This window comes from Gobio gobio (assembly GCF_949357685.1).
Source record: "Gobio gobio genome assembly, chromosome: 8".
NCBI classification, from domain to species: domain Eukaryota; kingdom Metazoa; phylum Chordata; class Actinopteri; order Cypriniformes; family Gobionidae; genus Gobio; species Gobio gobio.
In genome coordinates this window covers 15,908,101-15,920,570 of record NC_137114.1, presented here as the reverse complement: position 1 = coordinate 15,920,570, position 12,470 = coordinate 15,908,101, and positions in this window count along the sequence as shown.

The following is a 12,470-nucleotide window of genomic DNA, read 5'->3' as shown; positions in this document are numbered from 1 at the left end:
GCATGAATGGGACGATACTGTATGTAATATAGTAGGTCCTATCTTTAGTAGTAGTTTTTAAACATTATGCTGGTTGTGGTAATTAGATCCAGCAGGTGTTGTAGGCTTCATGTGGGTGGTGCATGGGAGCGCGTGACATCCCGTTTTCCTGTAGCCTACCGTATCTAAGGTGTGCAGGACCGTAACCATGCCTGAACATTGGAGGGGACCAATTGAGTTTTTTTTTTTTTTTTTTTTTTTTTGGTGGTGGTGGTATTTTTATTTAAAGAAATTAAGCAATTAAAGGGATTTAAGGGAATAAAGAAATAAGAATGGTATAAGACTTCCCTGGTCTAATTATAGCCTGTGTAAAGTAATCCATTTAACCATTAATCATCCCTCAAGTAGGGTTTACGTTTGAGTCCCTTGGGGTCAGATAGACCCCAAACTTTTACAGAGCGATTGCACAAGGAAGTATAATTTTTTTACATGGAAAACTATATATAATTTTTTTTATTTACTTCTCAACTATATATTTATGCTGTGTTTTTGTGGGTATTTGGTAGTTTTTTACCTATTTACTGCACAAATACTTAACTATGTCATAAATTGGCTCATTAAAAATGATTTTTTTATGGAAAAAATCACTTGAATGATGATCTTAAATAAATATAAATAGTTTTTGGACATTGCTCTATGTGTTAGGGATAGAATACCACCATCTGTAGGTTTGTGGAAAAACTATAGTTCCCTTTCGTTCAGTCACTCCGACGTACGTCAGTGACTGACGAATGGGGGTTTCGCCTAGAAGCCAATTACCTTCGAGGTGTTTAACAGCGCCCAATGGCGTGCCAATGCCATGGGCAATGCGGAATTTGCATACGTAACTCCGCCCCACCGCGTGGGTATATAAGGAAGTACGCTGGCAACATTGCATTATGTTTCTGCTTTGGAGCCAAGAGTACCTCTTCACTCCTTCAAACCTTCAACTGAGTCTTTGTCAGCCTTCGAGACGAGCAGCTTTCCAGAGGCGTTGGATCTACGGCGCGTTCCAGTGATCGCATACTGCCTGCCTGCTGATCTGCGCAGTGGTCCGTCTGACAGCTGGTGTGTGGTCCCTGGGCGCTTCGGCGTCTCTGCGAAGCTTCCTCTCTAAAAGAGCTTACACGTGGCACGTCCTTTTCAGCATGTCTCGCCCGTGTACTTCTGGTTGTGGCCGGTCGTTGACTGCCTTTGATGGGCACGATCTCAGCTTGGTATGCTTGGGCATTCAGCATGCTCAAGCAGCGTTCGTGGATGAGTCATGTTCCCACTGCGGGAACATGACCATCGCGGTTCTGCGGTCTAGACTCAAAGACCTTCGTACTGAAGTGAGAGTCCCCTCTACCACACCCCAATCTACCGCGCCCCCCGTGGCCGGTACTTCGGCTGGTGGTCAGGGTGACCTGAGGGTTACGGTGTGGAACAAAGCCCCGACGCTCATGCCTCGGGCCACACCCCCCTCTAGCGTTCCGCAACCCGGGAGTGTCCAGGCTGAAATCGCGGGGCCAGCTCCGGCTCCCCCGCGCATTTCGTTTGGCGCTCCGGAGGATGATGCGATGTCGGTCACCGCATCACAAGGTGGGCTCGAGTCCTCTGAGGATGACGACTCGGCTGTGCTGCCGCCTTCGGGCGCGCCAGCATTGCCCGAGTCAGACCCAGAGCTGACAGCCATGTTGTCTCGGGCAGCCGCGAGTTCAGGGATAGAGTGGAACCCTCCGCCCTGTCCCGAACGCTCGCGGCTCGATGATTGGTATCTGGGGGCCCGCGCTGACTAACGTCAGTCCCCGCCCTCAATACCTTTCTTTCCCGAGCTGCATGAGGAGATTGCCCGGTCCTGGAAGTCCCCGTTGTCTTCCCGTGATCGGTCTGCAGTCTCCTCCGCCTTCTCCATCCTTGATGGGGCCGCGGCCAACGGGTACACTGGGGTCCCCCAGGTTGAACGTTCTGTTGCGATGCAACTGTGTCCTCAGAGCGCTTCGACCTGGCGAGGTGATCCTAAGCACCCCTCCAAAGCCTGTCGATTCACATCAACCTTGGTGGCGAAATCGCACAGAGCTGCGGGGCAGGCTGCCGCCTCTTTGCATGCCATGGCGATCCTACAGGTCTACCAGGCCGGGATCCTCAGGGACATGCACGAGGGTGGAGTTGATCCGGGGCTCTTAAATGAGCTGCGTGCCGCCACCGACCTCGCTCTCCGGGCGACAAAGGTGACCACACGCTCCCTGGGTCAAGTGATGTCCACAAATGTGGTCCAGGAGAGACACCTGTGGCTAAACCTGGCCGATATGCGGGACACCGAGCGGACACGTTTCCTCGATGCCCCCATATCCCAGACTGGCCTCTTCGGTGGAGCGGTTGAAAACTTCGCCCAACAGTTTTCAACCGCCCAGAAGCAGACTGAGGCTCTCAAACATGTACTGCCCCGGCGGCCAGCTGCTGCTTCCACCCAGCCGCCGGCACAGTCGCCTCAGCCTGCTCGCCGCCGAGGACGCCCTTCTAAGGCTCCCGCCCCTCCCACCCGGTCCTAGCAGCAGCCTTCACCCGGGCCGGGTCGCGGAGGAAGCCGTAGGAAGGCGTCCAAGTCCCCTCAGGCCGCCCCGTGCCCCGCTAAACGCCAGGCCAAGCGGCGCTCCTGAGACGGACGGCTCAGGGATGGGAAATTCTTTCGAGGAGATGGTAGCAGGACCACTCCTTCCCCCGGTGGAGGGCCGGGGGAGAATCCTTTGTTCAGCTGCTGGCCCCCGGGTCAGCAGCACCCTAATCTGGTCAAAGAAAGAATTAACACTCCCATCCCTGAGCCCCCAAAGTCCGGTGATGCCAGTGCGCGCCACCCACGGGTCCCGCCACTCGCATCCCACTCTGTCGCCAGCCCCCTGGCAGAGCAGACCCCAGTGGAACGCGCGTCCTTCCCTGGTCTCCTCTGTCAGGGCGCGCAGTCTCTGCTGACTTGCCTCCGTCAAATCGAGAGCAAGAGTGCGGTTCCACTGAAACATTTTCAGAGGCTCCTGGGGCATATGGCATCAGTAGCCGCGGTAACGCCGCTCAGATTGCTACATATGAGACCGCTTCAGCACTGGCTTCGCGATCGAGTCCCGAGATGGGCATGGCGGTCTGGCACGCTCCAGGTCCAAGTGACCCGGGTCTGCTTACAGACACTCACTCCGTGGTCGAACCTCAGTTTTCTACGGGCCGGAGTGTCCTTAGAACGAGTTTCCAGGCATGTTGTTGTATCAACAGATGCCTCCGCCATGGGCTGGGGTGCCATGTGCAATGGACAAGCAGCCGCGGGCTCCTGGACAGGACTCCAGCGCAAACTCCTGCATGTCAATTGCCTCGAGTTGCTGGCAGTACATTTCGCCCTGCACCGCTTCCGAGCGTTGCTGAGGGGTCAACACGTACTTGTCCGGACAGACAACACGGCCACAGTAGCGTACATCAACCACCAGGGCGGTCTACGCTCCCGCCGTATGTCTCAACTCGCCCGCCATCTCGTTTTATGGAGTCAGAAGCAACTGAGGTCCCTTCGTGCTATCCACATCCCGCGGGTCCTGAACCGTGCAGCCGACGAGCTCTCACGGATTCAGCCACTTCCTGGAGAATGGAGACTCCATCCCCAGACGGTCCAGCTGATTTGGGAACAGTTCGGCGACGCACAGGTAGATCTGTTTGCCTCCCAAGACTCTTCCCACTGCAGCCTGTACTATTCCCTGTCCGAGGGCACGCTCGGCACGGATGCACTGGCGCACAGCTGGCCCCAGGGCCTACGCTTATATGCGTTTCCCCCAGTGAGCGTTCTCGCATGAGTACTGTGCAAGATCAGGGAGGACAAGGAGCAGGTCATGTTGGTCGCCCCGTATTGGCACGGCCAGACCTGGTTCTCAGAACTGCTACTCCTTGCGACAGCCCCTCCCTGGCCTATTCCTCTGAGACCGGACCTCCTCTCTCAGAGACGGGGCACCCTCTGGCACCCGTGTCCAGCGCTCTGGAAGCTCCACGTGTGGCTTCTGGACGGGATGCGGCAGGTTTGAGTGACCTGCCACCTACGGTGGCCGCCACCATCACTTCCGCTAGGGCAGAGTCTACACGACACCTCTATGCGTTGAAGTGGAACCTCTTCGTCACCTAGTGCTCTTCCCACCAAGAAGACCCCTGGAAATGCCCGATCGGGTCCGTGCTTGAGTTTCTCCAAGAGGGGCTGGAGCGAAGGCTGTCTCCCTCCACCCTCAAAGTTTATGTGGCCGCTATATCTGCCCACCACGATCTCTTAGAGAACAAGAAGGTAAGTCAGCACGACCTGATCATCAGGTTCCTGAGGGGGGCGAGGAGACTGAATCCTCCTCGCTCTCCTCTCGTTCCCTCTTGGGACCTCTCAGTAGTCCTAAGTGCTCTGCAGAGGCCTCCCTTTGAGCCTTTGCGGTCGGTCGATATTAAGTTTCTGTCGATGAAGACGGCTCTGCTGACCGCATTGGCCGCTCTTAAGAGGGTCGGGGACCTACAGGCATTTTCGGTTGACGAAGCGTGCCTAGATTTCGGGCCGGCTAACTCTCACGTGACCTTGAGACCCCGGCCTGGATATGTGCCCAAGGTTCCTACCACTCCTTTCAGAGATCAGGTAGTGAACCTGCAAGCGCTGCCTTTGGAGGAGGCAGACCCAGCCTTGGCATTGCTCTGTCCAGTACGCGCTCTCCGCGCTTACGTAGACATGACGCAGTGTTTCAGGACCTCAGACCAGCTCTTTGTCTGTTATGGTGGAGAGCGGAAGGGAAGTGCTCTCTCAAAGCAGAGGTTGTCTCACTGGATAGTGGACACCATTGTTTTGGCTTACCAGCAGCAAGGTCGACCATGTCCCCTTGGTGTGAGGGCACACTCCACCCGGAGTGTGGCCTCCTCTTGGGCTCTAGCGCATGGCGCCTCGCTAACAGACATCTGCAGAGCTGCAGGCTGGGCGACACCCAACACATTCGCCAGATTCTACAATCTCCGAGTGGAGCCAGTGTCCGACTATGTACTCGCCCCCCCGAAGGGCCGGTAATGGGCCAGGCTTAGGTGTCTTCGCTTGCTCGCCACTCCACTCCACGGACTGGATATGTGCGATATTCTCCTCAGGTGAGCTCTCCGAGAGCCCTGAGCTCCTCCAGCACTGTCGACGCCGACATCAGTTCAGTCTGCCCTTTCGAGCCCAGACCCTCATGTCCGGCCAGGGGCCCCGTGTGCATGGTTCCCTCCGGCGACCCCCACACGAGTATTTCCACCGTAAGCCTCCTCAGTGAGCAGGTGTCTTTCCCTTGGCAAGCCCTGCCACCCCTAGGGTTAAAAATCCACCTTCGGCTGGTACCCTAGAGTTCTTCCATATGCAGCCCACAGCGGGTCATATGTGTATTCTCTAAGTCCTTCCCACGGGTAGGCATCTTTGGCATTCCCTCACTGGGATATGCTTCCCAGTGTACCTTGGTAATCCTGTGATAAGTGGGAGTCCTACGGCCTTAAGTGGCGGGATCTCACACTTACGCAGGGCACTGGACGACAGCTGAGTGGCGCGGTTATATTGGAACCCCCATTTGTCAGTCACTGACGTACGTCGGAGTGACTGAACGAAAGGGAACGTCTCGGTTACGTATGTAACCCTCGTTCCCTGAGGAGGGAACGGAGACGTACGTTCCTCAGCCACGTCAGCTGTGCTGCTGGAACGCGGAGTTCAGATCTTGGCTCCGCAGCAGATACATAATGCGATGTTGCCAGCGTACTTCCTTAAATACCCACGCGGTGGGGTGGAGTTACGTATGCAAATTCCGCATTGCCCATGGCATTGGCACGCCATTGGGTGCTGTTAAACACCTCGAAGGTAATTGGCTTCTAGGCGAAACCCCCATTCGTCAGTCACTGACGTACGTCTCCGTTCCCTCCTCAGGGAACGAGGGTTACATACGTAACCGAGACGTTATTTATAGGAATTATAGTTAAAGAGAAAGAGTGCATTGACCACATTATCCACTAGAGATCCATAGGGAAGTTATGCAAAAGTTAAGCCTTTCATCTTTCTTTTATTTGCCCTTTTCCCTCTCTTTCTCATGATTGTTCCATGTTGCATTTGTGCTCTAGTATTTGTCTAAAAAACATTTTTACACCCCTTTAGAACAACTAAATCAAGCCCAGATTTTTTGTGCATGTTTAGATAGATTATTTAGGAAAAGTCACAGAGTCTCATGGCCCTGAGATGAAGGGAACACTTTTTAAAAATGGAGGAAAAGTCCAGTGGGGTCAGCTGGACCCCAAGGGACGATTAAGGGTTAAATGTTTTATTTAAAAATATGCACACATTCACTCTTGTTTGTATGTCTAATATGTCAAATAGCATATTTTCAATTAAAAATGGCGAAATGACTTTAAAAAAATTGAGTAGTTTGCATCACTGTTACTGTGGGTTGTTAAACATATCCATTGTAAAAGAGTTGTTAAATATTACGTTTAGCTGCCTATATCTTATCACGCACACACAAAGTAAAAACTAAAAGCCTTGTGTTGGAATTGGAATGGGGGGTCCATTTCCAATCATTGGGGGGACTTGTCCCCCGGTTACGGCCAGTTAATGAGTTACAGTGAATATATTGATGAATTGTTTTTTTTGTTATATTAAGAATAGATTAATTGTTTTCACAACTAGCAATTTTATAAGCTACTGATTACTGTAAATTATTGCAGAAGTTTTTGGTTGTCTGAGATTATCTTGCTATGCATGACCTATAATGAAGTCTGGGTTATTCACGTAATATTTACAATAGAATAGATCAATAAATCAACATTATTAATTATTTAATGTGTGAATGATCATTCGATAAATAGATACTCATTTTATTGTTCATATTTTACATTATATTACTTTTATGACAACTTTCATAAATCAAATATGACCCAAACTTTTTGAACTAGTCAATTAGTTGGAGATTTGTTAGTGAAATATGACTATGAACTAAAATTGTAGCTTAATTTACTAAAAGTAGGATACAGAAGTTGTCATAATAAATGATTTTGAATATTATAAAATGGCAAAGGGGCTGAAATTTTGATGAATTCTTTAACATATGTTGACACTTGTGGTGTTACTTCAACTTTCAGATATTCAGATATTCTTTTTAACTTTTTGTTCATCAATGAATCCTGAAAAAAGGTTTAAAAAAAAATTCAGCTTTGACAACAATAAATTATATTAAAATAGAAAACCATTATTTTAAATTGTAATAATATTTCACAATATTTTACAGTTTCTTTCTGTATTTTTGATCAAATACATGCAGGCTTGATGAGCAAGAGAATGAACATTTCAAAAACATTAAAAATAGTACGGTTTCCAAACTTTTGACTGGTACATATATATATACATTCACAAACATAAAAAAAAAAAAAAAAATCATCCTTGCTTTTTGTATACAGTGTCATCTACTGATTGTACTTGGAAACAGTACTAGAATGAACATGCATTTTGCATTTGGAGGATGTCGACTAGCAAATTATGCATATCAAATGCTGAAATAGGATGAATATGCTTTCTGGTTAACCAACAACTGAGACAAATATGACTGTGTTCCGGAAATAAAGCAGTGATGTGAGAAAAGATTGAAGGGTCATGTTTTTGCTTTCCCACGGAATTTGATATGTACACTGTAAAGTGAAACAGATTTGAATGTTTGAATAATTTAGTAATATATATATATATATATACAGTCAAACCAAAATTACCTTCAACATTTTCTCACATTATCACAGTTTATTCGCTATAGTTTAGAAAACAGTTATAAAATATGACAATAACTCAGAGTTAAACAAATTTATCTTGATAATGTCAGATAACTTTAATAGAAAGTATAAATAAATTAAGTAAGTACACAATTAGTTAATACCAATTTAGGTTTGTATATATACCTATATATATATATATATATATATATATATATATATATATATATATATATATATATATATATATATATATATATATATATATATATATATATATATATATATAAACTTGGAATAGGCAACAAATTATGTAAGAGTTTGTTTTCAAGCTGAAATATAAGCTAATAAATCAAAATGAGCGTTTATTGAATTTAAGTTTTTTTTCAATACGGTCTCATTTTTAACGTTAATAACATTAGCTATGAGCAATATATTCTTACAGCGTAAACAAATGAAACCTTATTATAAAGTGTTATTATAAATGTTATTTAAACTTTTATGATTATGATCAAAAGATTGAGCTGTTAATAAACTCTCGAGTTGCTTTAAAATTGGGTCAACCTAAATCTGTCACGCAACCACAGAGCGATATGTTCTTCCTGCCATTACTGCATTTCATCCTGCCATGCCAGATGTGTGAAAAGCCTACCTTATCTCTTCTTTATCAGACAGCTCGGCTGGTGAGAATCCTTTAAACTCTGACAATACCTCAGACTTCACCAAGACATTGCTTATATAGCTGACACTTTATATTCAGGAGGCATGGACAGACACATGGCTTTACAACAGGACAGAAAGCCTCCTTTCATTTTACAGTTTCCTGGCAGCAGGTGGAGTACTTTGTTTCTTTTCTGTCGCTTTGAATTCTGTGGTAACAAAGCAGTGCTCTTAAATGATGTCTTCAGTGATGAGAGCTGCTTTTCTCCTCTTTCACGGTATTGTTTCTGGACACTTTAAACCTCCCAAATACATTCTGTGTTCATGAAACGTAAGCTATGTACAATACTGTATACAGTACAAATACAAACAGGGTTCCCACTCTTTTTCAGCGATCATTTTCAATTTTACTACAGCGAGAATAAAAGACATTGTAAAAAAATGATTGTGATTTTAACGGTAAAAGACTGTAAAAATGCTACGGTTAAAAAGGTTAACAGAAAGTTTCTGTACTATATATGGTGAATAACTGTAATAGATCTAACCTTACATTTAATGTAATTTTACAGTAAAATGCCGTTACATTTACAGTTTTTGGAAGTGAAAAAGAACAAGTCGTTGTGAAAAACTGTAAATTGACATTCCCAGAATTCCCTGCATGACACTTCACATTTGATGTGTTTCTTCTTAATTTTTCTGTTTTTTTCTAATCAGTTATGTACATTAGGGTTTTATGTTACATTTAATGTTGTTAAATTAATGTTTATAGCATTTTTTCAATATTATCTGTTACCATGATGGTGTGTTTGTGTGAATGACTGTGAACCTTCCATGTATTAGTATTATCCTCCTAAAAGCTGCTTGTGATGAGCTCATCATGACTCTCATCATCACTGTGATTGGTGGTTGTCAGTATATATCAAAGGTACATAACAGATATTAGTATTTTAATAGTTTGATAATTTAACATTATTTCAGTTAATTAAATAGTTATTTACTGTAAATTTAACTTAAATCTGTAAAACCTAAAATGTTGCTACTGTATTTTTTATAAAGTAAAAAAAGTTAACGGTAAAGTTCTAGCAACCACAGCTGCCATTTTTTTTTACAGTAAATTTAACGGGGATTTTTTTTCAGTGGACCTAAAAGTAATACAGGTGCTGGTCATATAATTAGAATATCATCAAAAAGTTGATTTATTTCACTAATTCCATTCAAAAAGTGAAACTTGTATATTATATTCATTCATTACACACAGACAGATATATTTCAAATGTTTATTTATTTTAATTTTGATGATTATAACTGACAACCAAGGAAAATCCCAAATTCAGTATCTCAGAAAATTAGAATATTGTGAAAAGGTTCAATATTGAAGACACCTGGTGCCACACTCTAATCAGCTAATTAACTCAAAACACCTGCAAAGGCCTTTAATGGTCTCTCAGTCTAGTTCTGTAGGCTACACCATCATGGGGAAGACTGCTGACTTGACAGTTGTCCAAAAGATGACCATTGACACCTTGCACAAGGAGGGCAAGACACAAAAGGTCATTGTAAAAGAGGCTGGCTGTTCACAGAGCTCTGTGTCCAAGCACATTAATAGAGAGGCGAAGGGAAGGAAAAGATGTGGTAGAAAAAAGTGTACAAGCAATAGGGATAACCGCACCCTGGAGAGGATTGTGAAACAAAACCCATTTAAAAATGTGGGGGAGATTCACAAAGAGTGGACTGCAGCTGGAGTCAGTGCTTCAAGAACCACTACGCACAGACGTATGCAAGACATGGGTTTCAGCTGTCGCATTCCTTGTGTCAAGCCACTCTTGAACAACAGAGCGTCAGAAGCGTCTCGCCTGGGCTAAAGACAAAAGGACTGGACTGCTGCTGAGTGGTCCAAAGTTATGTTCTCTGATGAAAGTAAATTTAGCATTTTCTTTGGAAATCAGAAATCAGGGTCCCAGAGTCTGGAGGAAGAGAGGAGGGGCACACAATCCACGTTGCTTGAGGTCCAGTGTAAAGTTTCCACAGTCAGTGATGGTTTGGGGTGCCATGTCATCTGCTGGTGTTGGTCCACTGTGTTTTCTGAGGCCCAAGGTCAACGCAGCCGTTGAACAGGAAGTTTTAGAGCACTTCATGCTTCCTGCATGCTTCCTGCTCTTTGTATTGGTCTTAAGTAAAATTCTAATTTTCTGAGATACTGAATTTGGAATTTTCCTAAGTTGTCAGTTATAACCATCAAAATTAAAATAAAATAAACTTTTGAAATATATCAGTCTGTGTGTAATGAATGAATATAATATACAAGTTTCACTTTTTGAATGGAATTACTGAAATAAATCAACTTTTTGATGATATTCTAATTATATGACCAGCACCTGTATATTGCTCTCCAAGTCTTTAAAAGGCATACAGTTTATTGCCATGACTTAACTATAAAATACTTTTTTAATCATACATTATGACTATGGAAGCTTGTTTCTGCCACAGAATAAAAAAGGTAATTGCGACTTTTTATTTCACTATTCAGAATTTTTCACACAATTGCGATTTTCTCGCAAAAAATATTTTTTCCGTCAGAATTGGACCTTATAACACAGAATTGCGAGTTTATATCTCACATTTCTGAGAAAAGACGTAAGAATTGCAAGATATAAACTCACAATAGCGAGAGAAAAAAAGTCAGAATTCACAATTTTATATCTCACAATCTGACTTTATATCACAATTTTTTAAACTCGCAATTGTGAGAACATTTTTTAGAATTGTGAGATAAAAAGTTTCTGCAACCAACGGTAATTGTTTTGGGCCAGTGATAAACTCTTTGTTTTTAACTTAAAAAAAATTTGTTTTCCAGGACAGCAAGTTTTTCCAGGACATTTTACATTTCTCAAATTTTCAATGTGTTTACCAGGACTGGAAAATGTATCATCAATTTTCCAGGTTTTCCAGGACGAGTGGGAACCCTGACAAAGCAAAGTGAAAATAAACTGAAGCTTGAATAGTTTGTAAATTTTTATTTTGAGAAAAGTCGAGATTCATAATGACAGGAAACGATGAAAAAGAGTGTCTCAGGATTGATACAGCATAGTTATGCATAACAAAATTGTGTATTGTTGTACATAGTTTTTGTATTTTTGGCCCCTCTCATTCTATATCTTAACAATCACAACTACTGTATGTCAAATAACTAAACATAGTACAGTCTTTTAGTTGCATTTTTAATGTATTATTATTAATTGAACTGATATAATATAATATAACTTGTATTATTAATTGAATTAATCGATTAAAATCATGTAAAAACACATTTTAGGTACTCCATTTGAGAATATTTCATTGTTTACAAACCAACACCTGATCCATTACACATTTTGTCATCAATACAATGGCACATTGGCACAACATGAGGGTATAAACAACACAACACAAGTAAGAATGAGTTATTTGTGAGAAAGAAACTGCATTTAGATTCATATCATTCAATAGCCTATTAGTAGTTAAACGTTTTTTAATGCATCCGTCAATTTTTAGATTTTGGGCTTTTTAGCTTTTCATAAAGTGTTTTTTCAGACTAGTGGAAAGAAACATCCAAAATATACATTTAAGTATATCTTTTATAGCACTTTATCTATTTGCGTCTGTAGATTTAAATTACAGTGCACATCTTTAAAGGCCATTTTCTTAAAATGAGTCAGAAATCTCCACTTCAGCAGCACTTACACACACCAAACTTTACAGTTTTATCTTTATTCTGAAGGTTTTTACAGAGGGGTTTGTTCATTTATAATTTGCCTGATTTTATACAACATTTTATTCCTAAAAAAGAATTGTGATAATTATAATTTTTTTTCTGGCTGTTGACAGTATTTTCTGATTTATGGAGTGATAAAAAGAGATATCCAAAATCCCCTCTGTAAAAACAATTGACTCTAATATCTAATACTGTACGTCTTTATCCAATGTTCAGATTTTTGTTCTAGAAAGTTATGCAAATGAGTGCACATTTAATTAGACAATGCCTCATTTGCATATTTAAACATAACATTTAAAAAAACTTA